This window comes from Choristoneura fumiferana, chromosome 24 (assembly GCF_025370935.1).
Source record: "Choristoneura fumiferana chromosome 24, NRCan_CFum_1, whole genome shotgun sequence".
NCBI lineage: Eukaryota > Metazoa > Arthropoda > Insecta > Lepidoptera > Tortricidae > Choristoneura > Choristoneura fumiferana.
In genome coordinates, this window is record NC_133495.1 from 10,927,412 (window position 1) to 10,949,619 (window position 22,208).

The 22,208-nt window shown below is 38.8% G+C and overlaps 1 protein-coding gene across 9 annotated transcripts in view; it reads left to right on the forward strand.

The window, feature by feature from the left end:
• The window catches only part of LOC141441617 (inactive dipeptidyl peptidase 10), a 734,138-nt gene that overhangs the window by 455,498 nt on the left and 256,432 nt on the right, over window positions 1–22,208 (forward strand). The window lies entirely within an intron of this gene.

A 22,208-nucleotide genomic window follows, 5' to 3' on the forward strand; every position in this document is an offset into this window, starting at 1 on the left:
TTTCGGCCCCAACGACCATCTGTTCTCCGTGCTATATGGCCTGCCCATTGCCACTTCAACGAGCTAATTCGCTTGGCTATGTCGGCCTTTTGTGATACGGAACCTTAAATCGGGTTTTTTTCTTTGACACGGACGTATTTTTAGCACAGATTTGCTATTGAGGTGGTGCTTCACTATAGGCCTTATAAATAGGTTCAGAGTTGCTCGGCAGAGCTATGGAGAGAGCTATCCTTGGGGTTTCTCTACGGGATCAAATCAGAAATGAGGAGATACGTAGAAGAACAAGGGTCACCGACATAGCCAAGCGAAATAGCGCGTTGAAGTGACAATGGGCTGGACATATAGCACGGGGAATGGTGTTTGGGGCAGAAAAGTTCTCAAGTGGAGACCGCGGATCGGCAAGCGCAGTATAGGACGTCCACCAACTAGATGGAGATATGATCTGGTTAAAGCCACGGGTTCACGGTGGATGCAAGCCGCCTTCAACCGAAGCAACTGGAGGTCTATGGGGGAGGCCTATGTCCAACAGTGGACGTCCTACTGCTAAGAGAGATTCGCTATTTGAAGTAAGAGCACATTCCTGTCTATGATATAGGTACGAGTAATCAGTTTATTTTTTAAATATACCTTTTGAACTCTTGACTTTACTTAGAATATGTAAAAGCAGAAAGTTGTAAAGTCACGTATTTCATCCAAAATGTTGCCTTCTTGATGAGATTTAGTTATTTTCGGCTTCAAGTTTAGTAAGTATTCAGAGCGTGCCTTCACTCATTACGTTAAAGTTGGAAACTTAAACTTAAGTCTCGCGGTGCACCGCGTGCAGTCGTATGTCAAAAGTTAAACTTTGCTGAAATATAACGTTAACTTTATCCCATTAACAAAATTGATAGTTGCTATACATTTTAACCATGTGGATCACTCTTCCATAAAAAAATCGTTTCACTGAAGTTATCACTGCAAGTTGAGTCGGTAAAATAAGTGTTTTTTTTACCCAAGTGGCTGAAGGGGGGTTATATTTATTTTTTGAGCTTATTGTATGTATAAGTATATATTTTTTTGGCCCTCTATGTAGCCTTAATAGCTAGACGGTTTTACAATGAGATATCATAATTATGTTTAAAGTTGTACAATTATGAGTTTACATGCATAAAAAAGAACTAACCTAAGATAGCTTAACTAACTGTAACAATGAAAATTATAAAAAGAATACCCCGTCTAAAAGATCTGCCTGTGGCAGGGTTTCCATGACGCTGGCCGCATTAGGTACCCCTTTGGACCCCAAGTGCGATCCGCTGGGATAAGTACGCGCCAGCTCTTGGGTCCCCAGACGTGTCGATCAACCGGGACGACAGGGCCTTTATAAAAAACTTATATCATATATAGATATCATTAGATTTTTAAAAACTGTCGGAGTGACATAGGTTATATAAAAAAAACAGTCCAATTGAGAACCTCCTTTTTTGTAGTCGGTTAAGAAACTTAAAAGAAAAACTAGTGCAGTAGTCTAGAACTCTGTAACAAATTTAACTTAATCAATCAGGACCCATTCCTGAGATTTTTTGAGATGGTTCCGATTTTGAGTAGTTTGCAACTGTTGACCACTTCTTGACTACTACAGTATTTTCTTTTTTTAAGTATTTTTTTATGCAGTTTGATTTTTGATTTTTAAAATTAATTAGGGTAGCATAAGCCCTCCACAGGGCGGACAACCCAAGCCCGTCCATTCTGAAAGCATGCCTGGCCCACCAGCGTAACATATATGTAAAGGCCCAAGTTATGTTCTAACGAAAAAGGTACAACTTTAAATATAGATGCCATGATACAGGGTGAAGCCAATTTCTATTATAAACTTGCCCTTGCTCCAAGAAGCCTTCTATTTACGTCAAAGACACTCCCTCTCGCTCCCACTATTCTATCACTTGATATATGGCGGAATGATAACCATTATTATAATATACAAACAAAACTCCACCTTATGTCTTGTTCTTAAGAGTCTTATGGCAACAGCAGTAAACATGTGTAGAGGTGCTACGCTATTTGTATGAAATGTCGTAGGCGCGTCTACGAGTGCTACGAGTTTCGTAGCGTTAGTAAAGTAGGTTGTTAATAAATTAAAATAGGTAACTAAATAATTTCTTGTTGTATTTAGAAAAAAAAACCCTATAGATGCATAGAAAAACTAGAAAAATAATTCCAGCGCTGGGTATCGAACCCAGTTTAGTTAAGTTTTATATTTATCTTTGATTTTTAATTTTTAACTTCGATTTTAATCTTCATGTTTAATTTACTCATTTTTGTAAAAATAGATGTCCGGATGAACAGGAGATTAAATATAGCAATAATACAATAAAAAAAGTTATTATGAATTGTAAGTTATAGTTAGACGACCGGATGGCCTAGTGGTTAAAGAACCTGACTACGAAGCTTGAGGTCCCGGGTTCGATTCCCGGCCGGGGCAGATATTTGTTGAATTAATACGAATGATTGTTCTCGGGTCTTGGATGTTAAGTATGAATATAAGTGTATATTTATCTATATCAGTATGTTTATTCGTTGCCTAGTATCCATAGTACAAGCTTTGCTTAGTTTGGGACTAGGTCAATTGGTGTCAAGTGTCCCATGATAAATTATTATTATTATCATTGTGTAAGTAATAAAATAAGCAGTAGTAGCTTATAGTGGGTCTTCTGCGTCACTTATAAATCTCTTAGATCACTTAGAAAACTTAGAGGTGTTGAGAATCAATGTGACACAATAACCTGCTAAAAGAATACTTCAAATTTTATTCATGACAATATGAATTATTAATAATTTTCAATTATTGCAGATTAAATCCATAGTTTTGTACAAGTCCTATATCTAAATCTAGCAAAGATTATGGTGCATGTAGGCTCAGCCAGTGTTTTTAAAACAAACGAAAAGGAGTTAGTTTATCTTGAAAGTTAATTAATTTATCATTAAAGTAGCCCATGATCCAATTATCGAATGCAGAAACCGTTCGACTGTAATTGAACGAGGTCGGCTCGTTAAGCAGCGGGCCTCTGGACTAGCGTGGCCAGCATACGCAATGAACGGTCACTGCGCAGTACACAGAATTACAGTACCCGGCAATAAAGACTGCACATCGGTCTTCGGAAAAAGATAATTGGCTGTTCACGACGATTTCCGAACACTGGCGACCGTCCATCAATCAGTGACGTTTTATATCAAATAAATACTGCAACTTTATGGACTTAATTAGTTTACGCCAAATTAATGACATGTAAACTTCGAATAATATGTATTAGAGAGCTGTTACAACTATATTAAATATATTGACCCGGATAACTCACGTCTTAAATCGAGTTTAGCTCGACATGTTTCGGGATAATCCGTAGCCCTTCGTCTCCGGAGCAACGCGACTCAGCGGCTGCTGCAACACGCCGCCGCTCTGCTCGCGCGACTACCCGACGAAACTGACACCGGCACACAACTACCCGCGTTTTCATCATCATTACAACTGTCAAATGTAGGGTAGCACACAACACTAACAACATCGCTCTGTAAAGGTACGTTCACACACACCGATGACGCAGCACGAGTATTTAACACCGTTTTCCAACTAGGAGGTACCGTCCAACCACTATCCCGGTTACAACTTACTAGGAGAAGGATAATTCCCTCTTTTTCCTAAAAATGCCATCGTACAATTTAAAGTTTTGAGGGGTTTTAACAACTCTTTATTATATATTTTCATCTTAATGCGTCTGTACTCTATTGCACCTGTACAACGCCTGACAAACATCATGTAAGTAGTGTGTGACAACGCTCTACGAAGCCGAAATTAGCCGAGTCTCGTTCCAAAGACCGATGTGCAATCTTTATGCACATCATTTATTTTTTATTTTTTTTATACTTCGCCCGTACAATCCGAATAAAAAGCGCCCTCTATAATAGTGTTCAATAATGAAAACAAACTACTATGGGTTGCTCAAGGTAGTATATTTATACACAAATTCTTAACGCTACTTAAATAAAATAAGTTCACCAAACGTTAGCGACATCTATCCTACAGCCAGCGCCATTTAGTGGCAAATTGTGGTACTAATTGCAGCACATAGCCGTTTGTAACGTAAACTAAACAGCCAGGTACTAACTGTACCCAGAACTAAAGGCCGCCTTACACATGCTCGTTACTAGCATGCTAATAAGCATGCTAGTAGCTGAAGTACCAGTGTACCACTAAAAAAAAATTTAACAAAAAATGGAACCGACTTTTAAAACCTTGAAAATAATTTTCTACTAGTTTGAAGTCGGTGCCTCAGCACGAGCCAGCAGGAGTGGAACTATATAGTCGTCTACCTCACCTACATATGTATTTGGCTTTAATCACTCCTGCTGGCTCGTGCTGAGGCACCGACTTAAAACTAGTAGAAAAATATTTTCAAGGTTTTTGAACTCGGTTCCATTTTTTGTTAATTTTTTTTCATAGTTTTTAGTGATTTGTAGCCAAAGTGCATCTCACAACGATTCCATTAAGCTCAAACACACATAGTTATATTATTTTATAACAGAGTACCGGTACCTACGGTCTTCATCATCAGGTCCAGTTCACCAAATGATACTTACTGAAAGTAAATACTGACTTGGTGTTAAAAATGCCAAAATCGCTATAGGTGTGCTTTAAAAATTCGAGGGTTGCCCTCGATTTCTCAAGGGTTCCATCATCAGATCTGGCTTTGGTGTCAATGGAACTACCTTGGAAGTATGTCCTTTAGAACCAAAAAGAGAATGTTGTAGTTTGGCCCACAATTGGCGAAGTTATCGCGTAACAAACATACAATAAAAAACACCCGAATTGAGAACCTCCTCCTTTTTGAAGTCGGTTGAAAAGCATGCTTAATAGCAGCACGTGTCCTTTACACACATGCTAGTAGGAAGCATTTGCTCAATAGTAGCATGCTTTCGTGCTAGTAACTAGCATGTGTAACTATAGCTTTAGCGAGTGGAATAGAAATGGCGTCGTTTGTGTTTCCATGTATAATCGAATAAAATTAAATCATTGTCAAGATTGTTTTTTTGGAATCTTTTTGTATTTTTTATTTCAATTCCAAATTTTTACTTTTACGGTCATCCCGTAAAACCTAAATTGAAAATACAAACAAAAACCAGAAAAATAAGACCAGCACTGGGAATCGAACCCAGGTCCTCGGTATTCCGTACCGCGTGCTATACCGCTACACCACTGTACACAACACTGTTGACAACACTGTTGACCAACAGTGGTGTAGCGGTATAGCACGCGGTACGGAATACCGAGGACCTGGGTTCGATTCCCAGTGTTGGTTTTATTTTTCTGTGCATCTATATTTCAGTTTGTATTTTGCAATTTAAATCATTGTTGGCAATTTTTCGTCGAAAAAAATCACATTGACGATGTTTAATCTGATTACTTTAATCAAGAAAACTTGCACATTTTTTACAAATTAAAATAAACTAAGATTGATGAATTAATGTTTAATTGTTTGATTTAAGAGCTAATGCATTGAATTTGAATAGAAATGCTAGACACTATCTATTGTTTTTGTTCACCACTTAAGAGTCTCCCTGTATGCAAAAGACAGGTGTATTGTTTATCTGTCTCTGGTGGTTCGTCTGTGCTACACTATATTTCTAGTGGATAAACAGGCTTAAACGATCCATCTACGAGTTTTATAACTAAATATTGACGTTTCTTCTGAAAGTTCCCCAACGAAATACCAATTAATTATTCTCAAAGGTAATTAGTAATTTGTCATCGTCCGATTGAAATTTTTACTGAAATAATTCTGCCTTTTTCCTTTTTTAATTAACAATTTATCGAAAAAAAGTAACCAAGCAGGGTAACTTGGGGCCATGTTCCAACCTTTAGGGGAGTTGATCAATTAATTCTAGCATTATCGGAGGGTTTTGGAAGTTTCTCGAAAGTTCCGAATTTGATTTATGACTACGTTCATTAGTATTCATAGCCGAGAAAGAAATCGGTCAAGTGCGTGTTGGAAAATTTTATCACCAGTCAGTCATATAAATTTAATTTCTATTTAATTGATTATCCAAAAGAGGTTTTTTGACAAATTATAAATGAATTAGTTTACGTTAGCATGGAGTCTCATCTCTCTATTGATTATTATGTCATCTTAGACCAGCAAAAGGCAGTAAAAACATAACAAATAATCTATTGTATATCTATTTCTATTGTTGACCGACCCTTGTTCTCTCTGTATAGCCACGACTGAAAGATAACGGTAGGTATTGAGCTATATTTATCAATATCAGGGGTCCGATCCATTATATATCAACCCAACTTATCTTTGGACCTTTGGGCACAGTCAATATTGCGAGAACAGTAAGTCAATGCCAATGAAAATTGTCATAAAATATACTTTTCTGGTAGCAGTTTGCTTGCATTGGGGACGCAGTTATAACCTAACCTAACCTACTTTTCTGGTAGCAGTTCGTTTCTGTTGGGGACGCAGTTCTAACCTAACCCAACCTACTTTTCTGATAGCAGTTTGCTTCCGTTGGGGACGCAGTTCTAACCTAACCTACTTTTCTGGTAGCAGTTCGTTTCCGTTGGGGACGCAGTTCGGGTGCCATTCGCGATCCATAACATCGTATGTCCTAATGTAATGTTTGTCCTAATCATCATTTGCCATAACGGTTTTTTTTCTGAAACCTTAAATATTTCAGAAATTTTGAAGTGGTCATTCTGTAGAACTGTATAGGTTAGGATAGGTTTATTTTATAACAACCCTGAAAAAATTACGGTTTCAGAGAAAAAAGCGTTATGGCAAATGATGATTAGGACGAACATTACATTAGGACATAAGATGTTATGTGTTATAATATTAGTACAGAACAAATTAGGTATTTTGGCATTAGGTCATGTTATATTATGGCTAAAGTAATTAGGTATTTTGAGCATTAGGTAATGTAATATTATGACTTATGACTCTTAGGACATAATAAACATTATGGCTTATAATCTTTATGACTAATGAACGATATATCAAGAGCGTTTAGGACAAAATTGGTATGGCACTTGACTTTAGGACATACGACGGTATGGATCGGGACCGAGACCCCGTAAAAGACCCCCCTAAAAGCCAGTAAAACCCGTAAAAGTAACGAATTTAAAGTTGAAATAAAAAATACAAAAAGACTCCAAAAAAACAATCATAATTCAAAATGAAAAAAAAACGACAACAAAATAATAATTTACCCATTTATGTTCTTACTTGCTGTCGTATTGTAGTAAACCTGTATGTTGTGGTCACCGTCTTAGAACTTCTAAGATAAGGTACTCTAAGGGTCGAATAGGGCGTAATAGTATTCAGTAGACGTTTTAATAAAACAAGTCGGATTTATTGGGGTAGAGTAGGTGCGATAGGTTTGACCGTCCATTTGAAACCCCCGACGCAAAAAGAGGGGTGTTATAAAACACGTTTTATCTTTGTTACTTTTCAAAACAAACACGATAAATTATTATCCTACTAATATTATAAATGCGAAAGTTTGTGTGTGTGTGTGTGTGTGTGTGTGTGTGTGTGTGTGTGTGTTACTCCTTCACGCTAAAACAGCTAGATGGATTTAGATGAAATTTGGTATGGAGATAGCTGGACATCTGGAATGACACATAGGCTACTTTTTATCCCGATATTCCCACGGGATAGGGATAAAATCTTGAAATTTCAACCGCTGGGCTTAGTCTTGAAATTTTGGACAGTTGTTCTTAACATAACCTCAATGAAGACCACGATACAAAATTTGGGTATTTTATAAAATCCCAGAATTTTAATTGTACCAGATCGAATAGTTTACGCGTGCAAAGCTTACGTGTAGTTTACGTGGTAGTATTGTATAAAGCTATTTATATTGGACATATTTCGACATAGCCAATCGAATTAGCTCGTTGAAATGGCAATTGGCAGGCCATATAGCACGGAGAACAGACAGCCGTTGGGGCTGAAAAGTTCTCGAATGGAGATCGCGGATTGGCAAGCGCAGAGTAAGACGACGACTGACGCGGTCACGCTTTACGAACTCAACCAGAGCTCTTCTTCAGAGTAACACAACCGTACACCATGCTACCACAACATCTGGTAGCATGGTGCACGGTTATGTTACTCTGAAAATGAGCTCTGGTTGAGTTCGAAACGCGTCAGCGTGGTGTGGTGGTGGTGATAGGGATTATGTGATTTGTGTGTGTTCTTACAGTGTGGAGGTGGAAGAACTGCATGAATACGCATATTTTGCATAAAATTAACTATCGTAAGGTCGCGGGTGAGCAAAGAAATTATTTTAGTTCATCGTCAAAAAATCAGATGGCACTTACGCAATATGTCTAGATACCTAACTCCCATAGTTCACACTAGACGTCGCATCCTATCTGCGGATAATTTCCCTGAGGGTTCACGTCTAAGTGATTGGTAAGGGACGCCTTTAATTGATTTTGCCTCGAACTAGAAGATTGATTATGGCTCTAGTGATTTCATTGACGTTTTTGTGTGTAATTACTTTGCGTAAACGACATTATTTTGTAGCAGACTCCAATAACTTAACTTAACCAACTTAGAAAGTTGTAAAACCCTTCAATACTGTCATTTCAAAGTTAAATATCTCAAAACCATCACAAAGAAACATGTTTTCACTTAAAAAACAAAGTCGAAATCGATTCATCCGCTTAATATCCACTTGCTCGTTTGCCTTCCAGTCGAATAAAAAAAAATCTACAAAGTGACGCAAACTCAGATAAAATAAGTGATTTTATAAACCACGAAAGGTAAGAAATAAAACCTCATTCCACAAATTAAAGACAAAACAATGAAGCACGGACTTATTTGCAGCTTAAAAATTCAAATGCCGCGCTCTTAGGCTTATGTACACTTGACCAGCTTTTTGTCAATTTTTATTTTTTTTATATAAGAGGGGGAAAACGAGCAGACGGGTCACCTGGTGGAGAGCGATCACCGTCGCCCATGGACACCCGCAACACGAGGGGAATCACAGGTGCGTATAGGACTTAAGTTTAAAAAAACTGGCACGGACTATAGTATTATAACAGTTATCTAATTATTTTCTCCAGCACAGGTGAACTTTTCCGTTAATCCGGTTACCGTCTATTGCATTGCCAGCTGTTTCTCTCTGTGGTCTTGGAAAATATCGCAGCTTCTGTTAATTGCGTTTACAGGTACTGCGGGTTATTATTTACTTAGTTCGTTAATGACGTACAGTCTATAATATCGGAAATATTACACACAAAAGTGTTACAGATCTATTGAATAATGTTTTTATCGTATTTTATCAAATCAATTTGTATTTCTCTTGTTTTCTTTAATAACTTTAAGTAAAAGATAAATAGGTACGAACTTTTCCGACAAAATACGATGGCAGAATATTATTCACTGAATTTATATGAAATTGTTTCTGCGTGCGGTTACGTAATTTTACCGGGGCATTAATTGATGCAGTAAACAGACCATTAGTTAATGATAGGGTAAAGTTCTTATAACTGTTAACTTTCGATATAAAATAATACTTAATTTGGCACGGAATGACAATAAGCTCCAAATTTAAGTCTAAGGGATGTGTTTTTTTTTTCTTCACAAAAGATTGTTTATTGAATCGTTGTGACTATAATTATTAAAACTTTTTGTATTTTACTTTCTACACCTTAATAAATCACAGAAATCACGGGAATTTCATTTGCAATGGTCTTAAGTAATGACGCTACATTTTTTACAAAGGAATATTATTCTTAATAAAGTAGAAACGTAAATAATAACGTAAATTACACACATTTTCTCGCTAATCCGTCTGTATGAATCGCACCCGAACTGTACCGTCACGTTCTACGCTTTATCAAATAAATTACAGTTCACGGAAAACATGCCATAATCTCGCTGGCGCTTACGTTGTTTTTGCTTTGTTTTTAATGAAGCTGTGTAAAATAGCGTAAACGCCAAGTAAATTGCGGACGCTTTTGGCCTGAGTTGCCGCAGTTAATAAAGATGTTAGTTATGGCGATTTTGCTAAGCTAAGCTGGCAATATTGCCATGTTGCTGTTCATAATGTTGCCTTTCTGTTTGCAGGTAAGTTGGAGAGATTGAGTGGTGAAGATGTGAGTAGTGGTGGTGGAGGAGCGATATTTGTTTTGTTGAGACGAGGTCAGTATTATTTCAACTAAATTACAACTAAACTATTCTACTTTCCACTGGCGTTCGTGTCGTCGCAGTGTATAAATGTTTTTAAAAATAAAACCAACAATGGCGACCTTAGTAATGTCATGTCTTTAATTAGAAAGAAAGACAATTTTTTTTATAACAGCAGTGACACATTACACAGTGTAGAAAAAATACATAAGTAGTGTTGCCGTTATAAAAAGGTCCCGGCTCAGTATATCGCTGGTTTCACTGGTCTTCCGCATTAATATTACGGAAAGTCACACAAGCAGACACAACAAAAATAGTTACTAGACTTAAATATACTACTACTTACTTTTTTAGACGACCAGATGGCCTAGTGGTTAGAGAACCTGACTACGCGAAGCTTGAGGTCCCGGGTTCGATTCCCGTATCGGAGCAGATATTTGTATGAAAAATACGAATGTTTGTTCTCGGGTCTTGGGTGTTTAATATGTATTTTAGTATGTAGTATCTATCTATATAATTATATTTATCCGTTGCTTAGTACCCATAACACAAGCTTTGCTAAGCTTACTTTGGGACTAGGTCAATTGGTGTGAATTGTTCTGTGATATTTATTTATTTATTTTATTTAAATATTAGTTGGCTATATAACCCACGTTATCATGTCCATGTTGAGTTTCTTGCCGGATTCTTCTCAACAGAGGTTTTTCCGAACCGGTGGTAGATTTTTTTTTTACATTCGTAAGTGCTTGTTATAGCCTAAAATGAATAAAGATATTTTGACTTTGACTTTGACATGTAAAAGTAAAAGAAAAAAAATGACATTGACATATAACATCCAGCAGACAACATTGCGAAACAAAACCAAACAATGTTGGTAGAAATTTGAATTGAATTACAGTATAAATCACGCTCAGCATTTAGTTGCCATAATTTTAAATACATATTTTTGAGCACCTACATTGCTCTGAGTTGTGAGCGCCCAACTGTTTACCCGCATTCGCTAAACTTATTTCATTCCAGCCTAATATTGTTTGAATGTTTTATCAAGTTAAACTCAAATTGTATCTTGTGCGAGCAAAGCTATTAAAATTGACTCTCCGCCCCAATACTTTGTCAATAGGTTAGCATAAATCTTGTGAACTTGAAACGTCCGATGTATTCTCCTGATAATAATTTATGCGAGAATTTATTCTTTCATTCGTTCACAACTTTTTATTTTTATCCGATTGCCCTATATACACACTCCGTATGTATATTGTTAAGTCCTCTTTGCAGCCTTAAAGCCGAGTTTAGACCGCGCTCGATTGACCACTACAAACTCGTTGGCTTTACGGCCTCGCAATGTAATGCAACTTGCACGATTTTTCTTGCAAGTCTAAACTCGGCTTAAGACCCTGTTTACATTATTCTAGTGAAATCTTTCCAGTGGCGATACATTGCGGGGTCACAATCCTAACTAGTTACATGAGGTCGATCGAGCACCGCAGTGTCATTCTAACGGAACGATTTTACTGGAGTATTGTAAACAGGGCCTCATAGCGGGATGGTTTTAACATAAGTACTCGTAATTGAGGTATCATTAGATTTGTCAAAACTGTCGGAGCGAAGACGCATAAAATTTCAAAATGGCGTCCGTGAAAAAAATGTGGAGTTGAGATCAAAATTTTTAGATAAAACGTAGGATATTTTTTATCCATGTAAAATCTCAAAACCTTAACCTCTGTCTAGACATTATATTTGGGATAAGTTGGGGTTTCGCAAAACCCTGAATTTCAATTCGACTGTCGGGTTTATTAGGTACCGTCTATAAAGAGATCGATACAGCTAAAGTTACAGAAATATGTATACACGACTTTATTAACTAAATGTTAAGGTTGTATATACATATTTTTAACCCCCGACGCAAAAAGAGGGTTGTTATAAGTTTGACCTCTATGTGTCTGTATGTCTGTGTGTCTGTGTGTGTGTCTGTCTGTCTGTCTGTAGCACCATTGCTCTTAAACGGGTGGACCGATTTGAATGCGGTTTTTTTTAATTGAAAGCAGGTTTTTAGCGATGGTTCTTAGAGATGTTTTATCAAAATCGATTCGGCCGTTTTGAAGTGACAAGTCGGGGGTTTTCCAACTTTGTTGGTTAGGTTAGGTTTATTATAACTTTAGGGGTATACATCTCTTTGTAGTCGATTGTACACGCACAAAGCCACGGCTAAAGTCTAGTAAGTAATAAAATAACTTAAACAATATAGAAAACCTGATACACCCCCTATTCGTCATTACAAAGTTTAATACTTGAAAAACAGCAAAACATTTAATGAATCATACCTATTTAAAAACCGCTGGATGCTGGCTTTTACGCAAAAATACCGCATCGAAACCGATCCATTTGTTTGCTATGAACCCACAGACAGATAGACAGATGGACTTTGGCGTCTTTATACCACCCCTTTTCTTGCGATGGGGGTTTAAAATGCTACCAGTCATTTCTTGATCGATCGCTCGCAGCTTTGCTTAGATATTCCGCACAAATGACACTTTCCCACTGCTCGTGCAGCGACTACAATTAACCCAGTTGCGGAACCATGGACAGACAGACCGATAAAACGGGCTTCTGGATTTCAGTTGACTTAATTTTCACTTAGCTGTCTTAAGGAAGGCATACGTGAAAAACATATTTAAATGACTTTTTCTACTTTAGTAGTGCACAGAATACAGTATTTGACTGTTTTTTTATTTATTTTATAAATCAAAGGTTGTTTTAATGCGTGTAATCGAATGATATGATTCTAAATTATAATAACAAAGTTACAAAGGTTTGGAATTCAATATACGATGGAACGCGTGGCGTTATAAAGGGGAGGCCTTTGTCCAGCAGTGGACGGACTACTGGGAGTAAATCGTCTCAGTTGTCCCATCAATGGGACAACTCAATGGGACTAGAGGGCTAGACGGCGTCTGATGATGATGAATACAATTACAACAAACATTTGAAGAGCAAAAATGCCATTATAAAATTATCATTATAAAAAAATAATGATATGACATGAAACAATATTTGGATATGAAACGAATTATAACGATAACTCACGTCTTGGCAGCGGAGCGGATGCGTGATGATGATCGGCTCCTAAAAAGAAGGGCTAGAAATGCCCGAAACATGTCGAGCTAAACTATTAAGACGTGAGTTAACCGTTATAAATATTAAAAATTTAATGATACCTAAAAACATAGAACCCTCTGTGCGTAAGTACGAGTTACCCTTGGCTGATTTTTTTACATTGTTACTGATAAATTAAAATGCTCAAGCTTCAGAGCTCTAGAAATATCTGCTTTTAAATAGATAGAAACATCATAGAGCAGATTGAAACTTTAGCACGAAAAGCTATATTTCACAAACAAAACAATACAATAGAGCTATTATTACCACGCGTTTGAACTGCCGTTTAAAAGGCCGTTAAAACGTTTTACGAGTGTTCAACTGGCTTAACGGTAAATGACTAACTAGGCTAATAAACTTATGCGCACGACTGTACCGACAGGTGGTACAGAATGTTCAGTCGGCGATAAATTTAGTTCAAGAAACGACTCTATATTTGAACACGGAAAAAACATTTCACTAATTTATTAAATCAATGAACTAAAACCATTACTTTGCTCACCCGTGACCTTATGATAGCTACGTTTATGCAAGAAATGTATATTCATGTAGTTCCTTAACCTCCACACTGTAAAAACACACACAAATCACACATACCTATCTATCACCACCACCACACTACACTGACGCGTTTCGAAATCAACCAGAACTCATCTTCATATTGTTAGTAATGTCACTGTTCATGAATCGTACACGTTAATACTGCATGCAAGAAGGCCCATTCTGAAGTCTTTTATTTAAAAATGCATCATAAATCTAAAACTCATTACAAGTAATCGAAGACTCCCTAGAAAATAAGTCTAGACTTATCTTCTCCTAGTCCGTAGTATCCGAGACAAACAAAGTACGTTTCTGTATTCAGCAACATTTACTTTGTGTGTCCGGCGCTAAAACAAAGGAGCTCGCAACGTGCAGGTTTATTGGAACGCTGATCGCTTCACGGAACCCAGACCGTGTTTAACACCGACCTGTAAACCTAGCTGGACATTCAGAATGTGAAGCAGTAAATATACTCGGTACCTCCGAGTTGGAAAACGGTGTTAAATACTCGTGCTGCGTCATCGGTGTGTGTGAACGTACCTTTACAGAGCGATGTTGTTAGTGTTGTGTGCTACCCTACATTTGACAGTTGTAATGATGATGAAAACGCGGGTAGTTGTGTGCCGGTGTCAGTTTCGTCGGGTAGTCGCGCGAGCAGAGCGGCGGCGCGCAGTGCGCGTGTTGCAGCAGCCGCTGAGTCGCGTTGCTCCGAAGACGAAGGGCTACGGATTAGCCCGAAACATGTCGAGCTAAACTCGATTTAAGACGTGAGTTATCCGGGTCATTACATTTAATATCAGTAAATATACTACTAATATTATATACTAGCCGTTACCTGCGACTCCGTCCGCGCAGAATTCGGTTTTCACTATCCCGGGGGAACTATGCAACTTTCCGGGATAAAAACAATATATGTCCTTCCCCGGGATTCAAACTTTCTGTATACCGAATTTCATCTAAATTGATTCAGTGGTTTAGATGTGATGAAGTAACAAACAAATAAACAAACAAACAAACACAGACTTACAAACTTTCGCATTTATTATATTCAAATCATTTATTTAGTAAATAGGCCGCAATGGGCACTTTTACACGTCATTTTTTTAAACTACCAGCGCTTTCGGAAAGATCGTCATTGCCAAGAAGAATGCGCCGCAAGAAACTTGGCAGAAAGTCATTTTTTCAAAATAAAATAATTACAAATAAAATACTTAAAAACTACATTGTATAATTAACAAAAAAAAATACAAAAATAAAACAATAATAATACAGGGGTGTATGGGGTCCCTTGGTTACAAAACTGAACACTAACTATATCTACTTTCAGCGGAAGTGTAGAATGCTTCCACCGTCATAAATAAAAAAAAAAGATTCTGAAATATACATTTCATGGTGGGATTAGTGGGATGACATGCAATCGAATATCAACTTTAGGTTGGTAGACCATATATTTGGCTGATGATACCTTTGCAGTACCTACCTACTCGTTCTGATATCATATTGGAATTCCATTCATCTGCAAAACAAAATCATGGCCAAATTGATTATGAAAAAGTACCATCAGCCAAATAAGTGGTCTATTCATCCCAGCCTATATACGTCCCACTGCTGGGCACAGGCCTCCTCTCAGAACAAGAGGGCTTGGGCGATAGTTCCCACGCGGGCCCAGTGCGGATTGGGAACTTCACACGCACCATTGAATTGCTTCGCAGGTTTGTGCAGGTTTCCTCACGATGTTTTCCTTCACCGCAAAGCTCGTGGTAAATTTCAAATGTAATTCCGCACATGAATTTCGAAAAACTCAGAGGTGCAAGCCGGGGTTTGAACCCACGACCCTCTGCTTGAGAGGCGATAGGTCAAACCACTAGGCCACCACGGCTTACACGGCTAAATAAGTGGTCTATCAATTTTTAAACAAGTTCCTTTCAAATGAATATGTCGCTAAAGTCGAACTTTCAAGTTGACGGACACGTCTATTGGCATTATTGTTTTATGACATGCAGACGATTATCAACTTTAGGGTAGTAGACCACATATTTGGCTGATGGTACCATCCTGGTACGCGATTCAGATTCCTTGACTGTACAGTGTAACTGTCGGACTCTTTAACGGGCGAACTAAACCGCAGTTGAACTGTAGATTTTTACTGTGAGGTAGCGCGATCGATGCTAGTGCAGCTTCCTCCAGCCGACGCTAGAGATAGTATGAAGACTTTGTATTTTATTCCTTTACGATTTACGAGAATATTATATTTAGTTTTACCTTTACCCGACAAGCAGCGTTTCCACCGATAATGTGCGAGGATGCTGCGAGGGATTCTGTTTTTCATTAAGAAGAAGAAGAAGATTTATTTTGTCAACATGAACCATACAGGATAGGCACACACAATACAAAATAAACAATAAACTAATTTAGAATCTCAGCCCAATGTGTTTGCCAGTATCAGTTTTTTGATATTTCGGTATTTCCTGCTTTTACGGCGTAAAAATAATAATAATACAGGGATGTATGGGTTCCTGAGTTACAAAAGTAAACACTAACTATATCTACATATAAATTAAATAAAAATAATAATAATTATGTAATTTTGAAATATACATTTCAGGTCAAGTAAACATTAAGCTTTTGGATTTCGAAGGCAAGTTCACGTCTGCCGCCCCCAAAGTTAGCTCACACGCACTCATGTCATGCTCTGAAAGCAGAGCGGTACCGAGGGCATGGTATTGCTTCCGTTCCCATAAGCTCTATGGGATCGTCTTGGGAACTTCGACGTCGCGAGCCTGTGACTAGAAATTAAACTAAAAATATGTTGTATGGGAGCCCACGTTTAATATTTATTTTATTCTGTTTTTATTATAATTACATTTGAAATTTACCACGAGCTTTACGGTGTAGAAAAACATCGTGAGGAAACCTGCATATACCTGTGAAGTAATTCAATGGTATGTGTGAAGTTCCCAATCCGCACTGGGCCCGCGTGGGAACTACGGCCCAAGCCTTTCATTCGGAGAGGAGGCCTGTGCCCAACAGTGGGACGTAAATAGGCTGGGATGAACAAAAACAAAAAACAGTCAAGCTACGCCGCTTAGTTGTTGTTAGTTGACAATAGAATTTTGCCTCTACAAGATTTCTCTCTCTACACTTTGTACCTATGTATGTACGTCATTCTTGTGTAGAGCCGGCAAATAAACTTCATCATAAGTAATCATAACATTACGTGACAAGCGAAAGCTTTGAAAGAACTTTTTCCTTTGACGCAAGTTCATGCGTTTAATAACTACATTTTGCACGAACTACGACATTATGATATAAGTAAGTAGTGATGCCAAACTTCTTGGAAACTCAAACAGTAAAGCTAAATTAGGTACTACGTAGAACTTTAAACGTAAAACTTACGTGAGACTCACTCCGTCGCAAAGACGTTACCCGATAGTCAATGACGGCCTCACGATCCCACCGGAAGACCAGCGCTAGCTCTCCACTTTACTTTGACTTTGACTTTAGAGCCACCTGGCACCGAACCAGCACCGCCTCGTCATTTGGCGTCCACTTGTCGACAGTTGGTCCACGGGTGGACGCCGCGTTGGCAACGAATTTCTGAGTAGTTACTGCGAATATGAAGGGTGGGTGATGAGCACCGCATCGTAAGCGTGGCGGGCAGCGAGCTATCACCAAGTGATCCACTCGCCGCGCGTGGGAACTTCACGGACGAGGCGATCGGTGACGCTACGGAGTTGATGTAAATCCATGTTGTAAAGAAGACCAAATTGAAGGTTTGCCAGAGAGCAATGGAGCGCAGTATGTTGGGAGTGAAACGGGTTGTGTTGCAGAACCTTTTTGATACAAGCCTTTACCATTTTTTGACACTTGAACTAGACAATTAAAAACTACACAAGACTATCGAAGGATTTTGCTTTATTAGATTGATTTAGATACAGGTTGACCGGATCCGGAACACTATATTGCGCTCCAAAACACGTATTGCTGATGTGGGTGCCAAGACTGCCAGGCTGAAATGGGACTGGGCAGGCCACGTCAACCGTATGGAACCCAATAGGTGGGCTAAAATAGCCACAGACTGGATACCACAAAACGGACTTCGGCGGCGTGGCAGACCCAGGCGTCGATCTGGACGCCTTTCTTCGCAGCTGGTCAGAGATCGCCCAAGACCGGGTAGAGTGGAGGACATGGGGGGAGGCCTTTGCCCAGCAGTGGGACACCTCTACAGGCTTCTAAATAATAATAATATAATAAAGAATACTAACCGCTCTGACGAGGCGGTCGGTGCGGGTCGGGTAATTTGTAATTGTCTATAAGCCACTGTCACGAGCGTATCATTATGGCTTTCTGTCATTACCATCGGATATACTAATATTATTGAAAACGTTTCATTTTCATCAGTCTGGACCATCCGTCCGTCAGTCCGAGAGAGTTACACGTTAATTCTCTCTTCATTCTGACCAGAATTATGGGCTGAACTTATACCTCAACTAGTTTTTATCCGCGGCTCCGGACGCGTAAATCATTAAATACAGCAGTTCCTTTGGAATTCCGAGATTTCACAAGATCCCGAAAATTACGTCGTAGTTTCCATTGAAGTTGCGTTACAAACAATCATGCCACATGACTAAGCCTAATGCACTTTTTCCGGGATAAAAGTAGCCTCCTCGGGGCTCCAGCTATCTCCATGCCGAAATTCGTCCAAATTGGTTCAGCGGTTGAAGCGTGGAAGTGTAACGGACAGACAGACAGATAGAAAGTTACTTTCACATTTATAATATTAGTAGGGATTAGTTCTGTAGACCGATTATTTCGTTCCCTGAAAATATACGTGTCGTTGTAAATTTCGTACCTATACTGATTGAACACGTATGCAGATTGAAATTATGCTTTTCATTTATTATGTGAAGTGTTATTGGAAGGATTTTTGTTATTCAAATCGTTGTTCACCAGAGGACCAGAGTGACCTACTGCAATTTTCTCGGTTTGATCGAAAAGTGAAGCCATGTGACGTTTCAAGTTAAAATTAACTAGTTCACGGTAACTTTGCAAGGAGCCACCGAAACATGCTCCGGCCTTGAAGTGATTCGAATAGTTAAAATCATCATTGGACATAGGCCTTCCCCACAGACCTCCAGTTGCTTCGGTTGGCAGCGGCCTGCCTCCACCGTGAACCCGCAGGTTTAACCAGGTCATCCGTCCATCTTGTTGGTGGACGTCCTACGCTGCGCTTGCCGATCCGCGGTCTCCACTCGAGAACTTTTCGGCCCCAACGGCCATCCGCTCTCCGTGCTAATAGTTAAAATACAGTACTAACAACCAATGCAAATATTCTTTATTCAGCACCACAAATCTATATAAGTCTATAAGTTAAATAATTAACAACGGCCCATAAAATACAAAAAATTTAAACAATTTTACGTGAGAAATTCAGTAGCATGTGCAAGTTTCCTATCTGCAATGCACCCACGTGAGAACAACGGCCTGAGAACTCTCATTCTATAAGGAGGCCTGTGCTTTGGACATTTATAAGCAGAGAAGATTATTGATAATGATATAGAAGTTCCGTAATTTCGCATAAAATCCGTAAAAATTCCGTAATTCATGTTCAAAAGCAACCATGCTAAGGCCAACCAGATACGTGCGAGGATTTGTTGCGAAGAAAGTGATTTTCACGATCGTAGCTGTCGTTGATACCCTGGAAGACTGGCCCTGCGCTGGTGTGGGACGCTACCTGTACAAATACCCTGGCGGCGTCCTACCTACCAGCAACTACCAAATGTGCGGGGGCGGCGGCAGACGCCCGGGAACGCCTCAAGGTCACAAAATATAGCTGTCTCGGCGCCCAATATCATTTCTTTACTTTCGGCGTCGAGACTCTAGGTCCTTGGGTAAGGGTGCGCTACACAGGGAGCTCAGCAATAGGTTAAGGGAGGCAACAGGCAACCCTCGCGCCGGCAGCTTTCTCGCGCAAAGAATCTCAATCGCAGTTCAACGCGGGAATGCTGCCTGCGTGATGGGCACCATGCCAAGAGGCCCACCTCTCTTTTTTAATTAAAGTTTTAGTTTTAGTTATTTTAATTTAATAGTAGTTTTAGTCCTATGGATATTTTGTATTTTCTTAATATTTCTTAATAAATTATTACTTGGTATCATAGAAACGCTTCGTTTATCTAGCCTCGCTCCACTCAGCTGTTTCCACTAGAGATATGCTGTGCGAGGCTAGGTAAATGAATCGTTTCTACTGATTCATGGAAATCAAATGTAAAACAAATTCCTTACAACATATTCTCGCACATCTCTGGTGTAAACTCAGCCTAAATTTCATATCTCTAATCCTTAAAAGAAATCCAAATTGTAAAAGCAATTATTTAATGTACTTAGCAAGAGCTACCACATAAGCTTAAAGCATCTACTGACTTTGTTTTCACGTTTAAAGGATCTCGCCTTTTGAACTTCATTGCTCACATTCTAAATAATTAATTATCAGCTCCGTATTAACTAGCTAAGGTTTTAACAAGGGCTTAATTAACACGTTGTTTTTGGAACATTCTGGAAGTGATTGTGCAGAATCATCCTGCTCTTGTGTTTGGTTAAAAAAATTCGCCAAAAGGTTTTTAAAATCGGTTGGCATACAGCAAGTAGTAAGAGTCAGAACTCCTGGACCAATGGAGATAATTGAGGTTTAAAAAATATCAAACGAACCTTTTTGTTACTATTTTATACCTCATCATTATCTTCATCATATCAGCCGAAGAACGTCCACTATGTTAGACATAGGCCTCCCCCATGAACCTTCATGTGCATAAGTTGGAAGTGGCCTACATCCACCGTGAACCCGCGGCTTTAACCAGGGCATCCGTCCATATCGTTGGTGGACGTTCTACGCTGCGCTTGCCGATCCGCGGTCTACCCATTGCCACTTTAACGAGCTGATTCACTTGGCTACGTCAGTGACTCTCGTTCTTCAATTCAAAATATTCAAATCAAAATTCAATTCAAATTCAAAAAAACTCAATTCAAATTCAAAATTCAAATGATTTATTCAGTAAATAGCCGCAATGCACTTTTAACACGTAGTTTAAAACTACCAGCGCTTCGGAAAGACCATCATTGGCAAGAAAAGCGCCGCAAGAACTTGGCAGAAGTATTTTTTCATAAAAATATAATTAAATAAAATACTTAAAAACATATTATACAATAAAAACAAATGCAAAAAATAATAATAAGAAATACAGGGATGTATGGGGTCTTAGTACGTATCTCCTAATTTATTTCCAACTTCATATCATTTTAGTACCTTGATTGACAGCGAAAAGTCGAGCAAAGAAAGTGTAGACTCCTGGCATCAGAAAAGAAAGAAAGAAAGATAAACATTTATTCGTGACATTTTACAGAAAAAGGAAAAAGGAAATCAAGTCAAATTTTGTCATGAAATGGTCCCAACTCAGCATGATGTCAATCTTGCGGCCGACGCAAAATCAGGATGTCCGGACCACTTTTTTTACATAGTTCGCGACAACGCCACTAATTTAGCTCTTTATTACATTTGTAGCTTTTTAGTAAGTTATAGGAAGTCTAAGCCTTTTTGATTATAGATTGGCAAAAAATATCAAAACAGTCTATCGCTGTAAAGCTTAAATGGCAATTTGTTGTCAGCGAATCCTCGGCCAATTTCGGGGGAGCTCGACTGAAACCGGAGTCCATCCGCGGCCGTAGATCACGGCACGGCAGATGGCCAGCCACGGTAAACCGAGGAAAAACAGTACGACCGATGTATACAATCACCAGCGCTATTAATAATAATAATAAATATATATTTAAGGCAACATGGCCCATACAATGAATACCTTTAAGACTAACATGCATTTCATTTATAAAAACAGAATATTTAAAACTAATTAGGTGACAAAACGGCGTGACCCTGTTGAGTCCCTGACGTTGCATTCATCTGCGGCATGGTGCCCCGTAACCGCCGGAACACGACATCTTTCGGCCAGAAGTCAGCACTCGCGATGGTCTCCATCAGCAGCCAATACTGCCATTCAAAAAAGGCGCTATCTCAAAAATAAAACACTTAAATTATTTATACCATGTGATGCAGAATGTCTTAAACTACCATCCATGACATCCGTTCCCTCATGACTGAGGATCGTGGTCGTCAACGGACGATCTACATTTGAAATGGATTGTTTGTTTCCACCGGCTTCTGTTCATGGCAGCCCTGATGACGGAGCTAAACCTCGGGGACCTGGAGTCCCTAAGTTGGCCGGTCCATCTGGTAGGAGATCAGCCCCGCGGGGCTCGTTTACCATTCGTATTCCCAACTACGATTATATTTCTCCA